The sequence below is a fragment of the Lissotriton helveticus genome, chromosome 5_1 (genome assembly GCF_964261635.1).
Source record: "Lissotriton helveticus chromosome 5_1, aLisHel1.1, whole genome shotgun sequence".
NCBI lineage: Eukaryota > Metazoa > Chordata > Amphibia > Caudata > Salamandridae > Lissotriton > Lissotriton helveticus.
Window position 1 is genome coordinate 1,975,913,235 of NC_136065.1, and position 21,624 is coordinate 1,975,934,858.

Consider the following 21,624-nt stretch of genomic DNA (forward strand, 5'->3'; position numbering starts at 1 on the left):
AGGATTTGAATCTCTTATGAGTATTTCCAAAATGTTAAGCAGAAAAGAGGGAGGTTATTTTATGTGAGGGCGGTTTACACTCCTAGTGAGTGGTAGGTCCAAACACAGCAGATGCCCTCATCCGTAGAGTAGTCACAAGAAGGGCTGTGCAGTTCCTAAAGTTACGCGGATTGTACAAAAACTCTGAAGAGCGTTGTCTTGTGACTAATTTCCAAAATGTACCAAAATATTATTGAAGTGCCTAAAAAGGGCTCTGCGATCAAGGTAAAGAAATAGTACACTACAAACATCTAATGACCTAAGTAGACAAAGGATTTGGGCGGAAGAGAGAAAGCACAATCACTGTGTCTTGAACAAACCCCAGGCCAACTTAAGAATTATCTTACTTGGAAAGATGTTTACACAAGGATCCTGAATCATTAAAGACCACAACTCCCCAAATATTCTAGCAGATGTGATAGTCACCAAGAAGTTTTGAACAGAAAAGAAATTTAGAGAGACGTACCTCCAAGGTTTAGATAGGGCAAATTGCAGAATGGATAAGACTAGAGGTAAGTCCCATGGAAGGACTGTCGCCTAAAAGAAAACCAAACTAGGGAAAAACCTCTCAGGAGATGAGAAGCAAAGACTTCAGTGGAGGGAAGGCCCATACGTGGTTCACAAAAGGCCCTTATAGCTGCCATCTGGACCTTGAGTGAGGCTTTAAATAAACCAAATGCAAGCCCATCTTAGAGAAACCAAAATCAGATCACTTTTCAGGCAATAACTTTACTTTCAGCACACCATTTTTGGGAGTAGGCCCAATGGTAATTGAAGGTCTTCTGAGGGGATGACCTGTGAGAAGCCTGAATGGCACCGGCAACCTTAATAGTCAGTAGTCAAATCTCTTTATTTGATTCAAAGAATCATTAAAGCATTTCAAACACATCTTCAAAACCTTAGTAGATAAACCCAGATGTTCGAGTTGTAAGCATTCAACATCCACATCGACAGGTGCACACTGTGCAGAGAGAGAAATACAGAGGAGGAGATCATAGAACAGATGCTAGCTACCTGGGGACTGGGAACAAGGTCTTCCGGGGCAACCAAGGAAGAACCATCACAACACTTTGCTTCTACCGAATCAACCAGACTAAGAACCCGCAATTGATAGGGAATAGGGGAAAAGCAAAAGGAAGGCATATTGACCAAGAGCAGGTCAAGGCAAATATCTCCCAAACCTATATTGTACAAAAACAGGTGAAGCATTTCAGTTGCAGAGATGAGTCCTGGTCCACAAATTAATCTACCACCAGAGTATTGAACCTGCTGAAAATCTCCAGGACTGTCATAGGAGACAGACAAAGGTTCTGAGACAAGGAGTTCTCCACTTATGTTGTATGGACTGCACAGATGGGGAGGAGATGAGATTCCATACACTGAAGTGTACACAAGGCTAACCCCACTAAATTCTTCCAGCAAGTACAAACCTACTGGTTCACATAAGCCTTTCTGGTGAATTTGCCTGTCCTCAGCAGGCTACCCTACCTACCATTTCCTTCGCGAAGGCCTAAAGCGCCACCAAAACAGCTAAGAATTCTTTCCAGTAAGAAGGCTGGTCCAACTTCTCGGGCCGGGTCCCTAGAGTGGCACCCCAAACCAGACCGGCTGTCATATCAAAAACCTTTTCCAGGTGGAAGGAGCAAACCACCATTGAAGATCATGGACAGTGTCTCTTGAGACTTGCGGGCATATTTACAAGGGACACATACCCTCTTTGTTGTCTTTTAAAGCCAAAAAAGCGGAGATAAAAATATCGCCCTATTTACAAGAGGGTGCTAACATGCATTAGCACATATTAGCCCCCTTTTGTCCAACGCCTCCCTTTGCATCTCTAATGAGATGCAAAGTGGGCGTCACTGGGCAGTACAACCTTGTAAATATTGCTGATGTGTACATCGTGATATTTACAAGGTGGCCCACGCATTTTAGCAGACGTTAGTTTGGGGCGAAAACCGCTGTTTTCGCCAATAACTAACGTCTGCTAAAAACATGACTAACCCATACCTAACATGGGGGGTGGATTCTTGTGTTACGACCACATGGTCATATCAACAAGCATATCGCGGTTTTGCAGGAAACATCGCTGGAAAACCAGCGATGTTCCATGCAAAACGGCGATTACCCCGCTATTGCTGCAATTTAAATCGCCATTGCGCTATACGTTGTAAATACAGCGCAAGCATGGCGATAAATTCCAGCGATAGACGGCGATAAATATAAGAGCGCTAAGCGGGCTTTGCGATATTTATCGCCGTCTGTTGTAAATATGCCCCATTGATCTTTCTGTTGTAACAAGCTGTATCACATCAAAGCAGAATGCGGTGAGATAAAGGACCCAGATACATTCAAGCCCAAGGTATTACAAAGATTGCTAAAGCATTTGAAGAGAACACAATATAGACACAAACCCTTCCCTGATAAATAAAGGTCGAACCTTAATCTCATAAGAAAATGATCTCTCACTGGATCCCCTGGGACCTGCATCCTTTTTAGGTTTTGCTTGGCAATGCGTACGAAGTACGCATGCGCTAGCAAAATCTAATGTTTTCCTCTGTGGAGTCGGGTATCCGCCCCCTCCTCCCATTGGCTAGCTCCATAAATGGAGGCTAGCCATTGGGAGAGGGCTCTGTCCGTCAATCTCGGACCAGATTCGGGGGCGTTCCCGAGAATTTTTCCCTTTTGGCTACGTCACGCTACGTCAGCCAAAAGCCGGGAACGCCCCCGAATCTGTGCCGGCATTGACGGCACCCGCCTTCCTGCTCCTGTAATTTTCTGAGCATATCTTTCTTTGGCGATTGAAGTAAAGGGATTAAGAAGATTGATCACAGTGAAGCACCCTTGCGCCCACCGCAGTTGGCTGGCAGTTTTATGCGCTGTAAACAACACGACATGATGTCGCCAGCGACTGCGGCGGTGAACAGATGAGCAGCAGGCGCTTAACCCATGAAGCTGCTGTCACAGGGAGCCAGTCCTCAGGCGGAGGACGGAAGTCGTGAGCGGACTGAGGGAGGGGGCAGGGATTAGCAGGTGGAGAGAGAGGCAGAGACGGGCGTGCGCGAGACGGGGGCCCCGCCAGCTCTGATTCACCAGGGATACTTGGCGCGCTCCGTCCAGCCGGGGAATGACAGAACTACAAATTGTATTAATTCATTCTTCCCGAGGGTGGCGCACTTTCACCAGCAAGTTATTGTAGACAATGAGACTGCAGTCCCTGCGCAGTGTACACTCCGCTTCACCAGTACGGGAATAGCATTGCACCGGGTGGTCCCCCCTATGTAGGGTGGCACACGTTCAGCCAGTCCTGCTTTTGAGTCAACAACAAGTTGCATTCTGGGACATCTGATGTCGCAGCATGGAAAGTGCTGGTGCTGTTTAACAAACAGACCAGGAGGGGCAGAAGATATCACACATCATGCTGTGTGTGCGACGAGTGTTGAACCCGCCTTTAGCAGTCTGGTGTTTCCAGCTGGGCCAGCTTGCCAGAGCAAGTGTGTGGGCTGGGTTTTAAGTCCCGGTATACCAACACGCTGACCCTTTCCAGGCGGCCTTTTGGATCACCCAGACTGTCCGAGGGGCCAGACCGGCACAGTATGGGGCCACTTGGCCACTAAGAAATCGGGTCAGCGATTAGGATGTGCAGAAGTATACAAAAGAATGGCCAGGCAGCTCTGCCACTTTAAGGGTAGCACGGGTAGTCATTGTGCTGCATATACTGAGTAGTTGCAAAGAGGTCGCCTGTTGCGGTATCAGAGCTCTCAAGTTTCCTAGGTGCACGCACGCATGTGTGTGTGTTTTAATCAAGTCCAGAATTTTTCTTGGAATTCTGAGATTTGTAGTCCTACTTTCATAACGGGATCCGGGGAACTAGAAATTCCAGAATGCAAAGGAAATAAACGTGAGTTGGAACGCACATAGATATGAAACTAGGAAACTGATGATATCGTAAGACAAACTTGACCAACAGCCCTTTGCACGTTGGCCTTTTTAGGCCCATACTTAATACTGATAAACTGCAACCTTCTTAGAAGGTAGCACTGGCCTAAAAGAGGACATATCAATTTGGGCCACTGGCAAAACTTGCAGACGATTTTAGCAACACAAGTAATTAAAGATATCAAGCTACCGGAGAACTCGGCAAAGGGAGCGCGGCGAGAGCCCCGGCGGGAGAAGCAGAGTCCGGCACAGGAGCACCTCCAGCCCCGGGAAGGAGAACCGAGCGTGGGGAGCCTTTGTCGCCTGCAGAGCACACCAGCGCCGGGGAAGGAACAGCGAGAGCCTGGAGTCGGCGGGGAATCTAGTACTGGGCATCGTGGAGAGGAGCACCGGACCCAAGGAGAGAGCCGGGAGAAGCTCTGGCTGCAGGGAAGGCACCTGCCTCTCTATGACGGCGCCAGGGGGACAGGCTGTGGAGCTCCTGGCACCCCTGCTGCCCACCCTCGCGCAGCAGAGACCGGACAACAGCCTCGTGCCATGGAACGGCACCTGCACCCTGGCACCTCTGAGTGAAGAGCTCCCAACCAGACCTCACAAGAATCCCCATCATTCCCACTGCATCTCATCCATCCGTGTGAGCTGGAGCTGCTGGGAAGGGCACATCCCACAGGCGCTGTCTCTAGCTGGCATTGGCAGCCTTATTTCTGCCCACCTCCAGATTCCCGGTGAGGGTTGTGCTTGGCAGGACCGGCGAGCAACCGATCCGGCAGCTTCCCCGACGGGGTCATCGGCAAGATCCCGGCTCATGACCCCGACGTGTCCGACTCCCTGGTCTACCACTTCGAGCAGGGCAACGAGCTGGACTTGGTGCTTTTGAACAACATGACCGGGGAGATCCGCTTGAGCCGGGCCCTGGACAATAACCGGCCCCTGGAAGCTGTCATGAAGGTGTCCGTCTCCGGTAAGTCCGTCATTGATGCATGCTTTAAATGTGCATGGCGCTTATGTATTCTGAGGTGCCCAGGTGAACTGTGCAGAGGATGGTTTCATCTCAGGACTGCATCCCACGCGGATCATTCATGGGGATTGACAACCAATCATATGACTTCCTTTTGTGTCATACAGAGGTGCATCAGAATCCAGGTGCCGAGTGTGCTAGATGGCAATATTGTATGAGCTTTAATGTATGGTTGTGTACTTGGGAGCACCCCAGCAGGTTCAGGGCGGAATGTTGTTATTGTGCTTTCACAGTTGACTTGCAAGATTTCGAGTTGTTCGATGCCAGTTTCTGTTAGTTTTTTTGCACTCTGACCCTTGGTGTGGTAATTACGCATGCCATCAGATCTGCACTTTGCAGTATTGGCATTTTCCGGGTGCACAATTCCCACCCATAGAATAAGGCTGAACTCGCATTGATTGACAGGAGCACGGTGATGCATCGGAACCAAGAGCTGTGTATGATCCCAGTGGTAATGTGTTGAGAGTGCAGTCATGGACTTGAGGCACACCGATGCACTCGAGTGCACTGCACTACATAAACTGTGCCAAATATGTGCTGACTCCGAGCTGGCCTGGGGGAGGGGCTGCGGGAGCAGATTATCCTGTAGGCCGGATGTTTGCTAAGGCCTAGTCACCGATCTCTCTCTTCTTCCTACCCTTCATTTCCATCTCTCCATTTCTCTCTCCTTCTTGTCTTTCTTCACAATTAACTCTGAGGGCCTGATGTACATTGCCAGACAAGGAGGGAGGGGGGGCTCTCTGTGTGTTGGGGGGGCTTTCAGTGTGTGGGGGAGGGGCTCTCAGTGTGTGGGGAGGGGCTCTCAGTGTGGGGGAGGGGCTCTCAGTGTGTGGGGGAGGCTCTCAGTGTGTGGGGGGCTCTCAGTGTGTGGGGGGGCTCTCAGTGTGTGGGGGGGCTCTCAGTGTGTGGGGGGGCTCTCAGTGTGTGGGGGGGCTCAGTGTGTGGGGGAGGCTCGCAGTGTGTGGAGAAGGCTCGTAGTGTGTGGAGGGAGCTCGCAGTGTGTGTGGGGGGGCTCGCAGTGTGTGGGGAGCTCGCAGTGTGTGGGCGGGGCTCTGTGTGGGTGTGTGTTGGGGGGGCTCTCTGTAGGTGTTTGTGGGTGTCATTTGCGAAAGATAAAGCTAGTGGCATTGCAAATGACAATGCCAATTATTTATGTTAAAAAAAAACATAAATAAAAATAATGTCAAGAGCATTGCCAATAGCTCAAACTTTAACAAAGGCAAAACCATTGCATTGTAAATGCTTGTTTGCGTAGATGGTGACTTCTGAGCCAGAACAGACACTGGGGCATATGCACTAGGAAAGTGGCGGAGTGAGTCATTAGCCTTCCTGGCTTAACGCCTCACTCCGCCAATTCAGAAATGCAGGGCTGCACCATATTTACAAGAATGTGGTGCAGCCCTGCATTTCCCCCTTGCTAGCGCTACACTTTACAGCATAGCGCCAATGCAGGCACCCTTGCACACTAGTACAAGGGTATCTGCGTGCAGGGGAAGATTCGTTATGTGAAGGAAGGTCCCCCCTTTCAGCACATAAACAATCTTGAAATACCGCTTTATAACTTCTATGTGTGCTGATAAAGGCAAAGAAGTTGCAAAACGGCATGTTTAAAAAATGATTGTTTATGTACAAGTAGGGGGACCTTCCTGTACATAAACAATCATTGGCAATTTATTGTTTTCATGTGTGCTGCACAACGCAGCACATACGAAAACAGCAACAAAGAGGAGACATTAAGCACTTCTCCTAGCTGCGCGAGGGTAAGACCATGTTTTCCCTGGTCTTAATTCTGGCGCTGCCTACTATTTATGCCTCCCTGGTAAATAGGAGGCAGCGTGAGAATCAATGGTTGTTGCAGTGGAACGCCCACAGAAAAAACACCTATTGCCCTCCCCTTTCACGCTAAGCATAGCGTGAAAGCGTGTCTTATTTGCAAGACAGCTGTAAGCCATGTTAAGTGACTTAATGCAGACTTGTAAATAAGGCGAGGCCCCTATCGCTATCACAACATCACTGAAAGTGACGTTGTGATGGTGATAGGGGCTTGTAAATATGCCCCACTATGTGAGATGCATATTGCATGACACAGAGGCAGTGACACCAATCCCATTGCCGTGCAAGTTAGCTATAATGAATTGCATATTCCGAGAAGGAGTAATCTTGGGCTTGAGTAAGTTGATTAGGAAGCACTGGGATCTCATGATCTGACAAACTTCTTGGATGTACGCTAAGATTTTGTCCCCAGATGGAGAATGGATGAGCCACTGTACAGATGGAGACTAACTCCACTTTCGTGAAGGACACCATTCAATGCTGCCAACACCTTTGAGAACACTCTCTACTTCAACCCAAAGGTAAGGAAGTAAAATGATAGGATGGAAAATATCAGTACCTCTGATGAGAAGGGACAGATTTTGTTGTGAATGTAAGTGTCCTCCTAGTCCAGGGTCACCATAATGTCCCCTGGAAGACCCAGAGGCATAACAGATTGGAGTGGTCATCTTGAAATGAACTGTGTTCACATAAAGATTCACATCTTTCAGTTCCAGAAAAACAGGGAAATATGCTCCCCTTCCCCATTCGTTGGGTAATACTATTGAAATTGCTAGTTTGCCTAGCAGGGATTGAATCCCTGACATGAAGGCCTCATGTTTTACTTTGAGGTGGGTCAAGGAGTAAGCACTTTGAGGTTAAACAGGGATCTGAACTTGGTAAAAGCGACGCAGATTTGATCAGATACACTTGATGTTAAATGTCTAATACCCTTAATTTTGTGACCATGTTTCTCCAATGGGGAAATTGTTTTTTTTAATCCTTCCCTTGGTCCATCCAGATAGTTAGGAACAATGAATGTGGTTTGAAGCAGAACCAGTCAAAGACTTTGAGACTGGACCCCCACCTGAAAGAGAAGCATCACCTCAATCTTACCTGAAAAAGTGTGTTGTTTTCGTCTGAAGTGAGTTTCCCTGGAGACAGACTTGGAAGTCACTGGAAACCTGTAACCTTCTCTGAAAAGTAGGGGAGTGCTTCTTGAAAGATTTAAGAAACAATTAGTCTAGCTGAGGAGAACCAAAGGGTTTGCATCCAAAGAAGGGAAGTAGAAGAACAGCTGCTTCTGAGAGACCGACAATCTTCCAGTCACAAGTCCAACTATGTCTGCAATCTCCCACAACTGCACTAGAAGTATTATCCATAGCATGCAGTCATTCAGTCATAAAACTTTATTCAAAGAAAAGTGAGGTAGTAGTGGCCCCGAATGGGAAAATTAATACACCTCATACCAATGTTTGTACCTGGGTCAAGTTGTCAATGAGAAGTATCAACAATTCCAGTGAAATTTGTACACATGCAGAGGTGCACTCGCAGTTCCAGCCCTCTACTACCAAAGATAGCCCCTGTACATTAGAAATGCTAATGTTAACCACATAAGCATTTTATGGAACCGCACCCAGCACCCTCTTGAGCAGTTGTTTAGTCCACAACAGTATTGGATATTTAAAAAAACGGTCACATGCTTCATATAGAACATATGTCCTTGTAAAGGAAGATGCAAAAATAGTACATTCCAGTTTCTGTTCCAAGTTTTCAGAGTTGATTTATTCTGAGGAACAACACTTCTAGCAAAACATTGGCCAACACGTGTTTCAGCTCTTTAGACTTTTTCAAGGCTCTAAATACAGATGTAATACATATTGTTGGTGTTTATCACCGATTGTAGCTACAACCAAAGTACAAGTCACTGTAGTTCAATGTTTTAAATAAACATGGAGGCTTTCCTCGATGGTCTAGTATTTTAATAAAAGTCAGATTACAAAGACGGTAGAGAGAATACGAGAAAAATAGGAGATAAAAAAGAACTATTTATAGTGACCAAAGCTTATCCACAAAGCCAATGGTTCAGTAGAACTGCAAGCCCTCATCAAAAGTGCTTTCAGTATCATGTTTGTCACCTATATCTGACATAAAATGCAATAATTAACACCTAGTTGTGAGAGGTATACTGATATCAATATACAACCCACCAGATAGGTGTTAGTGATCCTGATGTTTTATGGTCCTTTACCAAAATCACCGCACAAGGTTTGTCCCAAAAAATTCATAAAGGTCAAAATGCCCAATTGTCAAATTCGGAGTTGTTCAGCCCTCCAACGTATCTGCAATAATGATAAGAACAATATCCAATAATTGTATCCAATAATTGTAACATGTAGTTCCACTGTTCCTTAGTTGGTAGTACTGAATTTAAGTTGTACTTACTCCAGATAGATAATATATTTCCTGATTCCAATATATGATCAAGTCCAAGCATTGGGCATTCAATTTTTTGTAGCTGTTGTCTAAGAGCGAAAAATAAGATATGTGTCTAGTCCTGAAAATGACAACGGGTACACCAAACTCATACCATGACTTCCAATATTACACTAAGCGTAAGCGTCCCAAAAACATTGACCTTGCTCATCAAAGATTAAAGTGTAAGAGTGTCACATACAAGAGAATTTGGAGCGGATAAAGGCTTCACACTTGGCAGTCATGGCTGCATACCACAGAGATGTTGCTGGAGTCTTGCAAGGCCTGCAGATTATTATCACTGCAGTGCTGTCTCAACATTTGGTACAGATGAATGCTGCTGCACCTTCAACATCCCCATCTTACCCCCCTGATGTGTCACAGCCTGACAGTGCTTTAGCTAGTTCTCCATCACGCATACAGGAGGCAAAAACACAACAGAGGAGGAAGATGTTGATGAATCAACAATCTTGCGAAAAAGTCAGGAGTAGCATTCATCTCTGTCAAATGGACTGTTTCTACTTGGAACAGTGCCTTCCATCATGCCTTGGAACATCAGCTTCCACTGTCCTCTGAATGACTCTGCTACACTCACCTTTGACTTTAATATGGACTGCCAATTTTGGCATTGTACCTAATGACACTACAATCAGCCTGCTGACTAAACTCTGCCTCATGTTTCTGGACACATTTCTCCCCCAAGGACTCTGTCTGGCCCTCCACTCGGCATTCATACAATGGGGTGTTGTTGCACAAATAACTGGGCCAGTCTGCTACCTCAGTTAATGCACATGTAAATAAAAAATAATTGAGTCACTAAGATGTGTGTTGCCTGTGACCATTTATGTTTAAATGTGCCAACAATGCATGGTCAGTTTAGCAATCACTACAAATCAAGGAACAGTTGGCAAAGGGAATATGCTTACTCTGTTCATGATAGGCATTGTGAGGGCCGGACATGTGTGACTCTACCAATTCTCAGGTCTGTAGGACAACACTGTTTCAGCAACATAAAAATACTCTATGCCCATGATGCTGATCGTGACTTGGAACAATATTCACGTCAGTGTAAAGCCACATGAAGTGTCTCAAAAAATATTTTAAAATTATATACTTAGAAGTACTCATAGTCAATTTGGTCGACAATGTTTGAATAGATGTGTGTCGTGGCTAACCCTGGGAGGGTAATTCCGCTCCGCTAGCGGAGTTGGCGGAGATTTGCCTACTCCGCGCTCCGTTGCAAACATGGAGGTAGGCAAAACTCCGACTCTGTGGCGGAGCGGGGTTAGCCAGCACCTCCCCCTCCCAAATTATATATTTTTTTTAAAAGAAGCCACTTACCTATGTGGCTGCCACCTCCCCTGCCTGGCCGCTCTCCTTCCTGCTCCTCACGTCCTTCTTCAATGAAAAAAACCCTACGTTGTACATCTTGCACGTGGGCATGCACAAGGTGTACAACGTAGGAGTTTTTTCATTGAAGAAGGATGTGAGGAGTAGGAAGGGGAGTGGCCAGGCAGGAGAGTTGGCAGCCATGCAGGTAAGTTCCTTATTTTTTAAATTTGATATACTTTCAGAGGGGGAGGGGCTGGCTAACTCCACTCTGTCACGAGTCAGAGTTTTGCCTACCTCCACATTTACAACGGAGCACGGAGTAGGCAAATTCCACAAACTCCGCTGGCGGAGCTGGGTTTTCTTCAGACACCGTGAAGCTCCGTGTAGAGGAACTATGCCAGATCCGCCCACCCTTAGTTGTGGCATGACACATGTAAAGACAGTTCCCTCAACATGTCACATATGCATCTATCTAGCTGAAAGAAGAGGAATGGTGTAGGAAAGCATATGTCAAAAACTGTTACTGGTTCAAATCCATGCGCAGATTTTCTGTAACGCACATCACAACATCCCTTGCCCAACACTTGTATGCCAGTTTGTTTACAGTGTTGTCCACAATGTACAAGGCTGTGTAGAAAAACATGTAAAGAGGCGTTAGGGTGACTTGTAAATAATGCATAGCATACATCCCCTGCACTCCCATGTGGAAAGTGAAGCTGTTGTGGGGACCAGTGTAATCAAAGATGACCCAAAGTATCTTTACACCATACCTACAGAATTGAACCAATGCTATGCCGAGCACAATGCCACAGTGCATCCTGTGTAATTCTGTACTTGCCAAATAGTCACATATGATAAATATATCTCAGACCACTCCATAACTCTTTTCATAACTGAACTTTGTTAAGCTAAACATCAATCAGTTTGGTTCAAACACATTTCAAATGAAGATTGATGGAAGCCTGTCTCTTGAAGATGGTGTAATTACATTTGTAGACATTCAAATTGATTCGGTGGGGGGTGCATCTGTCATAATCCACTGTCAATTCACAGGATACATCCACACAGCAAAAATCAATGGAAGCACAAACAATTAACCATTGGCAATTTATTCTTATAAAATACAATCTTAACAAACTAAACTAATGATATACAATCTTAATAAACTAAACTAATAATATTGACTAATATTAACCAATCCTAAACTATACTAACCTAACTTGTACTAATATTAAACTACCCTAAACTAACTAGCTTACCTAAGACTAAACGAGGACATAACAACATATATTAGACATCAACCCACCTCCCCCCTTACGGCACATCTTAACCTATACATCAACTAACTAAACATACATACTAAACAAATATATATTCTTTTGTATTTTTTATTTTTTTAACAAGCCAAAAAACACATAAACCCCCACCCTGAGGAAAATAAATTTAATCAAAAGCACTAAAAAGAGAATATCCAAAAAGTACAAACTAACTACACCTAACACTATAATAGCCCTAAACTAAAACTATACTTAACACTTAGGGCCAGATGTAGGTAACTCATTTTTACCGACTTTAAAATACCGATTTTTACCGAATCGGTATTTTAGAAAAAGGAAATGAGATGTAGGTCAAAAATCGGTAAAAAATACTGATTCGGTAAAATTCGGAAACCCCGACTCGGTATTTACCGAATCGGTATTTACCGATACGGCAAATACCGAATCGGTAATTCACATGCAATCCTATGGGCCCGGAGGCCCATAGGAATGCATTGAATCTACCGCATGGGTATTTACCGAATCGGTAAATACCGATTCGGTAAATACCAAGTCGGGGATACAAAATATCAGGCAGTTGATGTATCAACCAATCACGTGCCTCCACCCCGCCCCTCAGCCAACCAACAGAGCAATAGACCAATCCTGTGCATCCACCCCACCCCACAACCAGGAAGTGGCCACACCCATGCAGGTGCAGTGTACCTGATCACACAGGAGAGCAGTTTCACAGAGACAGGCTGGTGTGAAGCAGAGCCCTGCAGGACATACAAATGGATCCCCAAGACTCTCAGAGGGAAGGTGCAGAGAGGAAGAGGAAGATGAAGTTCAGCACTGGTGAACTTCAGGTGCTGGTGGAGGAGGTCGTCAAGCACTACCCAAAAATCTTTGGGAAGCAGTCCCTGCAGGTTCCAGTGGCTGTCAAGAGGAACACCTGGCGTGGGATCCAGACCAAAGTACACGCTATAGGAGTGACCACCAGGGAAGTGGACGATCTCAAGAAGCGATGGTACGATCTAAGGATCGTTACCAAGAAAAAATTGGCTGCAAGAAGCAAGGAGGCCAATGCTACAGGAGGAGGGAAGAACAGGGCACCTGCTCTCACGGACCTGGAAGAGCTTGTGGAGTCCACACTGGAGCAAGAGTGCGTTGTGGGGATTGGTGATGCAGACAGCTCAGCCCGAGCTGCAGCTAAGAAAAGTAAGGGACATGTCCATCATCCCACACCCCCTGCCTGTGTCCCTCCCCCAATGTGGCTATGAGTTGAGGAAATCCAGTACTGACTTCAGTATTCACCTGCAATGCATTATGGGAGTGGTAGTCATAAGAATAGCCATATGAGCAGTCTACATGAAATGTTGACAGGCATGCCACACAATACAATCAGAGACATGGGAGGAGCAGGAAATAGTGAAATAATAATGTTATTTAATAGTGATTTACACGGTGAAAGCACCACTAAGACACTGTCCATATCTGTCCACAGGGGGAGACATCACGCAAGTCACTGCAGGTGAGGGAGAAGACACATCCCCAAAGGGATAGGAGTGAGCAAGATGGCAGGGTTGCAGGGCCCAGCACTGCAAGACCTACAGCACCCTGCACACAAGCAGCTGACACACCAGAGGCAGACGACACCATGCACCTTGAAGCATCTCCAGTGCTCCTTGACTCACCACAAGATGAGTCACAACAATCACACACACCAGCAGACACAGAGGTCTCAGACATCTGCAGGCCCGTGAGGCATGAGGGTCCCCCGCAAAGGATCCTACAAACATCCTCCGATGAGGAAAGGGAGTGTGAGGAGTCAAGACAGCCAATGGCAGGAAGTGCACCATGTCATTCATCCACTCCTGTCAGGCGATCCAGTGGAACAAGAAGTCGTAGGGTCCAGGAGTCAAACGTCAGTGGCCGTGATGCGGATGTCTTCCAAGGCCTTGAGACCACAATGGTCAAGGTGCAGCGCCTGCAGGCAAAAGGAATAAGTGCAGTGCACAGACAAATGCGCCTTTTGAACACAAATTTCACTGACATGAACAAGGGAATAGCATCAATGGCAGACAGCATGAGGGACATGGCAGATGGAGTCAGGGACATGTATCAGTGTGTGATGACACTGTGTGAGGAACTACGAGAGGACCGTGCACAAAGGCGCAGGGAGAGCCATCGTACGCACCAGCAGACAAGGGGAATGCGCCAACTTGCAACTGCGACTTCACTGATGTGTCGCCGTTCAGTTGCGATGCAGGAGGGGCTGGTGCACTGCTGTACTGATCTGTCCCGGGGGATGGGGAGAGTCACTACAACACTTGAAGTGCTGCTGACAAACCAGTCAGTCACCACAGGAGCAGAAGTTGTTGGGGACACAGATACCCCTAGTAGCAGGAGCAGCACCCCTATAGATCCCACTATTTTGGAATATGTATGAATCGTGGGTGCTTCCTGGGTATCTGGCCACTATATCAGTGATAATGTACTTGGCATCACAGATTGCTTGTACATTGATTGTGTGTGAGGACTTCATGTTCCTGTATATGTGCTCAGTGGCAGCTGGGGGGCAAATGGGGATGTGGGTCCCATCAATGCAGCCAATCACGTGTGGGAAATTTGCCATGAGGTAAAAGTCAGTCTTGGTTCTGAGCAAGTCCGCATCAGTGTCTGGGAAGTGGATGTAATGCTCCATTCTTTGCATCATGGCATCCAGGAACTTTCTGAAACAACGCGACAGGCAGCTCTGGGACACCCCACCAACTGCAGCAACTACACTCTGGTAGCTCCCAGATGCAAGGAGGTGTATGCTACAGAGCACCTGCACATGGGGTGGGATGGCGTGGGCCCTTGGTCTTGGGTGTTCCAGGAGTGGGTACAGGTCCCTGATAAGATCCATGATGGTTTCGGGGTGCAGTCTGTATCTTTGCAGTATCTCTGGCTCTGTCAATTGGAAGAGTGTAATCCTCTGCCTGCAGACCTGCTCCTCCCTTCTCCATTCCCTTTCACCTGCTGCCTGTAGCCTTAGCCGTCTTGCTATGACGTAGAAAGTCGCCATTCTGGTTCCAGTGTTGCATTCTGGGGCCCTTTTTTATGGGCTGCACCTGATTACCACCTGCTTACAATCCATGTTAAATACCGATTCATAAATACCGAATTTTGGTGAAATTCTGTAAATTATGGTTCACCTACATCTCGATGGTGTTGTTTTTTCCATTTCTTAATTTCAGAATCGGTAATTTTACCGATTCGGAACATTTACCAACTCTGTATATTTTCCGATTCGGTAATTTTACCGATTCGGAACATTTACCGACTCGGTATATTTTCTGATTCAGTAATTTTTCCGATTCGGTAATATTACCGATTCGGATTATTTACCGAGCCGGTAATCTACCAAATCGAATTTTTTCTGATTCTGTGAAATTTGGGCGAGCTACATCTCAATGTCCAAATACCGGTCGGTAACGGCCGAAATTACCGTTTTTCGGCCGTTACCGACAGGTATTTGGCTACCTACATCTGGCCCCAAATAACAAATTCTTCTATGAAAAGGATGGTAAATAAGTGAGAGGAAACATGGGGCTCTACATGGTGGGAAACAGAAAACATTGATTGCATATTAATAGGGGAGCCCCGGGGCCCCTTTAATTTCCATGAGGTGGCCCTTAATATCATCATTGTCCCGTTCAAGTCCGGCCACCCAAACGTTCAAATTGAACATCAGCCTCCTCTCCCTCTTTGTGCGGACAGACCTCTCTTTGTGTCCTGCAGCTCTTGAGGATGTCTCCAGTTGTGCACTTTGTGGAGGGGGGGGGCTAGACTTTGTGTCGCAGAGGTGGGTGCAGCACGTGGAGCAGCTGTTGATGGTCCTGGTACAGCTGGCCTTTTCCTTTGTGTGCCACAATGTAATCGTGATGGGCCAGGTACTGGCTGGGACTGGCTCTGGTGTGTTGTGGAGGCAAACAGGGTTGCATGTCATTGTCCACCTTTCTTTGTTCCTTATGGTATGGACTTCCACCTGCCAGAAGCCCTCTCCTCACGGAACCTCTTTGCCATTGCATTGAATCCCTTTGCCACATGCCTAATATGAAGGTAACGTTCCTTACGCTGGAGAAACCGCCGATGCTCCTCCGGTGACATGTTGTCTGAAAAAAACAAATATATGTCATGTTTCCTGACTCCAAAAACATGATGGCAGTATGCATAATTGCCACACCAAAAAACTAATAAGCCATATGTTCTATGAACATCATCATTAAAAAAATATGCAACAACACACATGACCTGACAAATCATAAACACATTATAGCAGGATTCAGAAATAAGATGTTCATGAGAACATGGTTATTCCTGTGCTTGAACAAAGCAGGTACAGAGTGCAGTGACAATAGTTGTAGAATTGCTGTTTGCAATTTAGCTGTGCAACTGAACAACAATTGAGTCCAACAGGGGGAGTACAGTAAGTATGAAGTTTAACAGGCCCATAGCAGACCCTGCCATTCCAACTACACAAAAACAGTAGCCTGCACAGTCTGCAATTATGTCAGGTGACTAATCACAACAGTGTTAGTCGTGTAGTAAATTTGAGGAAATGGAAATTCATCGTTTTATCGTGATACTTGTTGTTGTTTCATCATGTCAGTCAGCCCTTTTTTTCATTAGTCTTTTTTGTTTAGACTTTTTTATAGCCCGAACTAGACCCGAAGATATCAGGTATCAGAGTGCCTTACATAGCACCAGTTTTGTTGCATGGAGATACATTAATTTTTGGCACTGGGAGATTAAGTGATTTGCCCAGAATCACAGGATGTTGAGCAACGTTGCCGAGACTTGAACCCAGTTCCCCAGCTTCAACATTGACCGCTCTAGCCATAAGGCTACATCCTCTCCTCTTTGTAACACGTACTCACATTGTCATTGTGGTTATGTGACCTGCTCTTTAGATAACTAACTGACAATGTCAACTGGAACTGCTATTAGACTTGACAATTATCAACATGCATATTAGTGCTGGGTGTCTATGTATTCCAAGTTTGTTCATACACAAAATCATTACTCAATTGTATCTTCTGAAGTGTGTACACTCTGGGATGTACCTAATATGGCTGGAGTGATGTACAAAGTTTTGTAATAATGGACTCATGATTCAATATCTCAAACTGTAATACATTCATATGAAAAATAATTCCATGCAAAGGAAACATATTTAACTTGATGTAGCAGTGGACATGCAAAATGCCCACAAGTTGACCTCTACACATTATACTATGTCAAGGAGCCATGTTCATTTTGAATTTTGGATCAGATCACACACAATACATTATATATGTGTCTGTCCATTGTTCCTAAATGACATATCAAATTAAATGTGCACTGAGTACCCACAGACACAGCTTATGTCAAATTATTGATTTGTGATGATACAGTTGATACCATGGAGGCAAACTTCATATGGTGATGGTAGTACATTTTAGTTTATTCACAAAAAGTTTGTATGTTTGTTTTTGTCACTAGTTCATGTCAGAATGCCACATCACTTTGCAAATGATAATCAAAAACAGGTGTGACGTGTTCAGTTGAATACACTAATCATCATGTACGACAGTCTGCAATTGAAATTGCCTGCAGCATGTCTGGCACCCTTGCACAATCATGTCAGGGCGCATAGATGTTTGGGATGTTGTGTGATCAGCTCTATGACATGGCAATGACATCATCAATATTATGGACTCTTTGCTTGTATATAAATAGGTTGTTGTGAATCATATGAGGCGTTGCAACATCAAGTCAGGAAGGCAATGCTGGCCTCCGACACCACATGATGCTGATGTGCATAGCTCTTGACTTGATGCAGCATCATCACACCAGAGGTGAGATTCATGTGATGCACATCCAGACTCTGTACAATAACATACAGGGCCTGTGGCATGACTTGAATATGTCAACATATACAATCCAAAGGTAGAGGGGAATCACTCACCAGTGGCGTATGGATCCATGAATGCATCAACATCGCCTTGTGTGATCAAGGGTCTTTCAGCTGTTGAAAATGTATGGAAGGTACAATGAATGTCATTGACATCACATTTTACAAGACTCTGGTACATCACTGATGGCTTCATGATACAATTTCATTCACTGTAACAGTCAGGTGTGGTGCCACGTTAAATACATGTTGCAATCTGCTGAGCCTGTCTTACCCACAACACATGTCAATTTCATCCCTGCTACGATCTGAGTGACGTAGCATACTACAACCTGTCTCACTGTTTCATGATTGATGAATTTGCTCTCAAACCTCAATAGGCGTGACGTTTGTAGGTCAAATCTGTTTTTCCACTATATGGTCTATCAGGACCTTTGACATGTTGGTGACCCACATTGTGTATCTCACTGATATTCACAGCCAGTTGATCATGTGAAGTGAACCAATACCAAATCATGTAGGGGTGGCATAGTATATCATGGCAGGCATGTATTTTTACCATATGGCAATTTCCATGAGGGGTGCATATATGTTGTGCTCAACCTAATTAGTGTACTGTGCATTCATCCTCTGATGTGATATAAAGTTGGTCATGTACTTACCACATTGCCTGCTGACGATGAGTCCAATGTGATCCATTAGGTCCTCCTCATGGCCCACTCAGTCCTGCCAATGGTGCTTCCACTGCTGGACAGTCCTGTCCACACCAAACATATTGGGCATTTTCTCCCGGATGTGCTCCCATCTCACTTTCCGAAATTTCACATTGTATCCCTGTTGGATATGTCCCCCAACATCTACCATCATGGGCAGGTAACATTGTACAAGCCAGAGAAAGGGCTCCAAAGCCCCTCCGACATCCTGCCCTCCCTACCCTGACCCAACATCCCCAAATACAAAGTTGACCCTAGGCAAACAAAAAAATACCCACAAATAACTTCTAATAACTTTGGAAAATTACAAAGATACCCCTGAGACATACACCTGACAAAAGTCAGACAGTCACAAAAAACACATATGGACAGGGACACAGAACTCAACAAGGACAGTATGGACAGTACACTACAAACATAACACTCTCCAAAACACCAACACTAGCAGACACCTTCCAACATCTCCATAACTCCCAAAAGACACTAACAATGTGGTTGAAAGAGAAAGTGAAAGTCTACAGTCCTCCTCCATGGAACATCATTTCCTGGCAGTTTGTTGCCCGTTTTCATGGTTTGTGACAAAATTACACACGCCTAGGGGAAGGTGGCAAGATTTCATGTGTATACATGTATTTTGCGTGTATTATCCGTGCCGGTTATGAAAAATATTACAGCAAACATGGATTTGCGTTGATTTTTTTAACGCTTACTGATACTGATCAGTATATGTACCATTTCATCTGATTTGTCTGGCCTAACAACACAATATGTATGTCTGATGTGATCTGTGTGTTGTACAGTTGTGAGGCACTGTGGTAGGAGGTACATTCTTTCTTTCATGTAAAGCTCCTATGTTCTCTCTACATCTGTTCCTATCTCTTAGCTTCCACCACATTCTGTTTATCATTTTCCCTCAGACTTCCAGACTCTAGCTCAGGCATACTGAAAAAAAGCAACCACAGTGTACCACCTTAACTCTTACCAATGTAGTACAAGAATGTCCTTTTGGAATCAGGAAATTATTAGATTTAGTAGAAAGACCAGCACGGAAATAATCTGGCGGATACGAAAATCAAACTCAGAAATGTGGTCCCAAGCTGCTGAACATGTAAAACGAGGCTTCATTGCTTCTCATTTGTTTGTTACCAAAACTCAACAGATCTCATAAGGATTTGACCTTGTACTGTCCGTAATCATTAGTAAATACGTAAAAGATTCTCACATACATTTGGCCAGCACACATTTATTTGTTTATAAGGTACTGTGTACCAGCCAATGTGTCTGGTTTCATCCTGGGCAGTTCAATGCAGTATAAGGTCAGAAGACTTAGGGACTTATTACGACTTGGGTGGTCCTCCTGCGGCACTGCCACCGCTCCATCTGCAGGAGGAGCACCAAGGCCGCGGTGCGTCCGCCTGTGGGATTCAGAGTTGAATCCAGGTCATGCAGGCACTGCTGTGGGGGTCTCGCGGTGGAGCCGCCTTAATAGCAGACCGCCACTGAGGCAGCGTCTGCAGCACGTTCTTGCATGGTGTGGCCTGCACCATATCATGCATCCAACACCATGCGGGAAACGGGGTACCTCCCTGCATGCACTCTCAAGCCCAGGAGTGGCAGAGGCCCTTTTAGGGCTCCCTTAGTTGTCTCACTGCCACCCTTTCCATGGTGGGCTCATCGCCATGAAATGGGGGATGGACAGGCAGTTCATAATATGCTCGGCGGTGCCACAGCAGCAAAGCCAGCATATTATTGTTCCGGACTGCTGCGCCACCGCAGCAGGATCCTGGATCTCGGCAGACACAGCGGTCCTGTGGCGGTCTCACCACCCACACTCAGAATATTGCAGATGGGGGCCCGCAGTGTGGCGTTGGTAGGACCCCCACTGAGATTCCGCCAGTCCCGTGGACCGCCGTACTGTAATAAGGCCCTTATTCTTAGCTTTATTCGGGGTAACCCAGTATGTTATTTTCCATGGCTACATCAGATGCTCAGCACATAAGGCGTTCTATGCTGGATAATGATCGTTTTTGAGTGCTGACTTGGATGGGAGTCAGTGATTACTTTCTTTCATTTGTGGCGTTCTTTTATATTTCTCTCTGAGCTACGTTCCAATTTGACAGTACCTTATCACAACTCTTTTCCTTTTCAGCAAAGGACCTTTCATTACAAGATGGATTGTGTTGTGCATCATAACAGCTTCTCTTTAGATGAGCAGACGGATACCTGGTGTGGTCAGAGCTCACTCTACCAGAAGCATGACAGCTACTACAGGTCTCCCAGCTGGAGTACCTCTGAAATACATCTGAAGAGTGGCAACCTGGAGCATAGCACAGTTCTTCGTCTCAAACCAGTACCTAGATGTACAATCTAGAGCGTAGTTGACAGTGGGAAAGGCAGTACTTCAAAACCTGTGTTTTTTACAGAATGTTCAAATCCTGTCTAACTTCTATTTCTCTAGTACTGCTAAGTAAACCTTAATTGAAACATGTGTATCTTTATAAGATTCAATTCTGGAGAGGGCAAAACTCCTTACCTGTAACTACAGGTCTACAGAATTAGTATGTTTCCTAGACTTATAATTGACTTGATCTCTTTGCATCACATGAAGACAGAGGAAATGAGATTTAGCAATAAGGCTCCAAGAAACAGCCACAAACTGTACTGATCTGGGACAAGGGAAGGAAGTGGCAAGGAGCAAAGACAACAAAGTGTAAGCTGAAATAACAGGTGCTGCCAGGCGCAGAGTATGGAGTGAGAGAAGGCTTTATAATGAAGCTTTCCTTTGTGCCCCCAGACATCCCTCCTACATACCCCACACCATACCATCCATGCCTGACCTTTCCATGCCCGAAGGATGGCTGAAAACCCCTTAGTGAGAAAGCTGTGGTGGCCTGCCTAGCACAGGGCGCTACTAGAATGTGGTGCTGGATATTGGCTGTGGGGTCCAAAGAATGATTTGAAATGGACACATATATAACTTCAGCCAGCCCATAGTATACATTAACAGTTGTGCTGCCAAGTGGCTGCTCATAACACTGGTATGGAACCCTGGGTCAATAGGGGACAGCTTTAACATTCTGATATGGATTCATTGAGCCAGGC

The 21,624-nt window shown here is 45.6% G+C and overlaps 1 protein-coding gene across 2 annotated transcripts in view; it reads right to left on the reverse strand.

Annotated features, from left to right (window-relative positions):
* IKZF3 (IKAROS family zinc finger 3) overlaps window positions 1-21,624 on the reverse strand; it is a 661,121-nt gene that overhangs the window by 158,815 nt on the left and 480,682 nt on the right. The window lies entirely within an intron of this gene.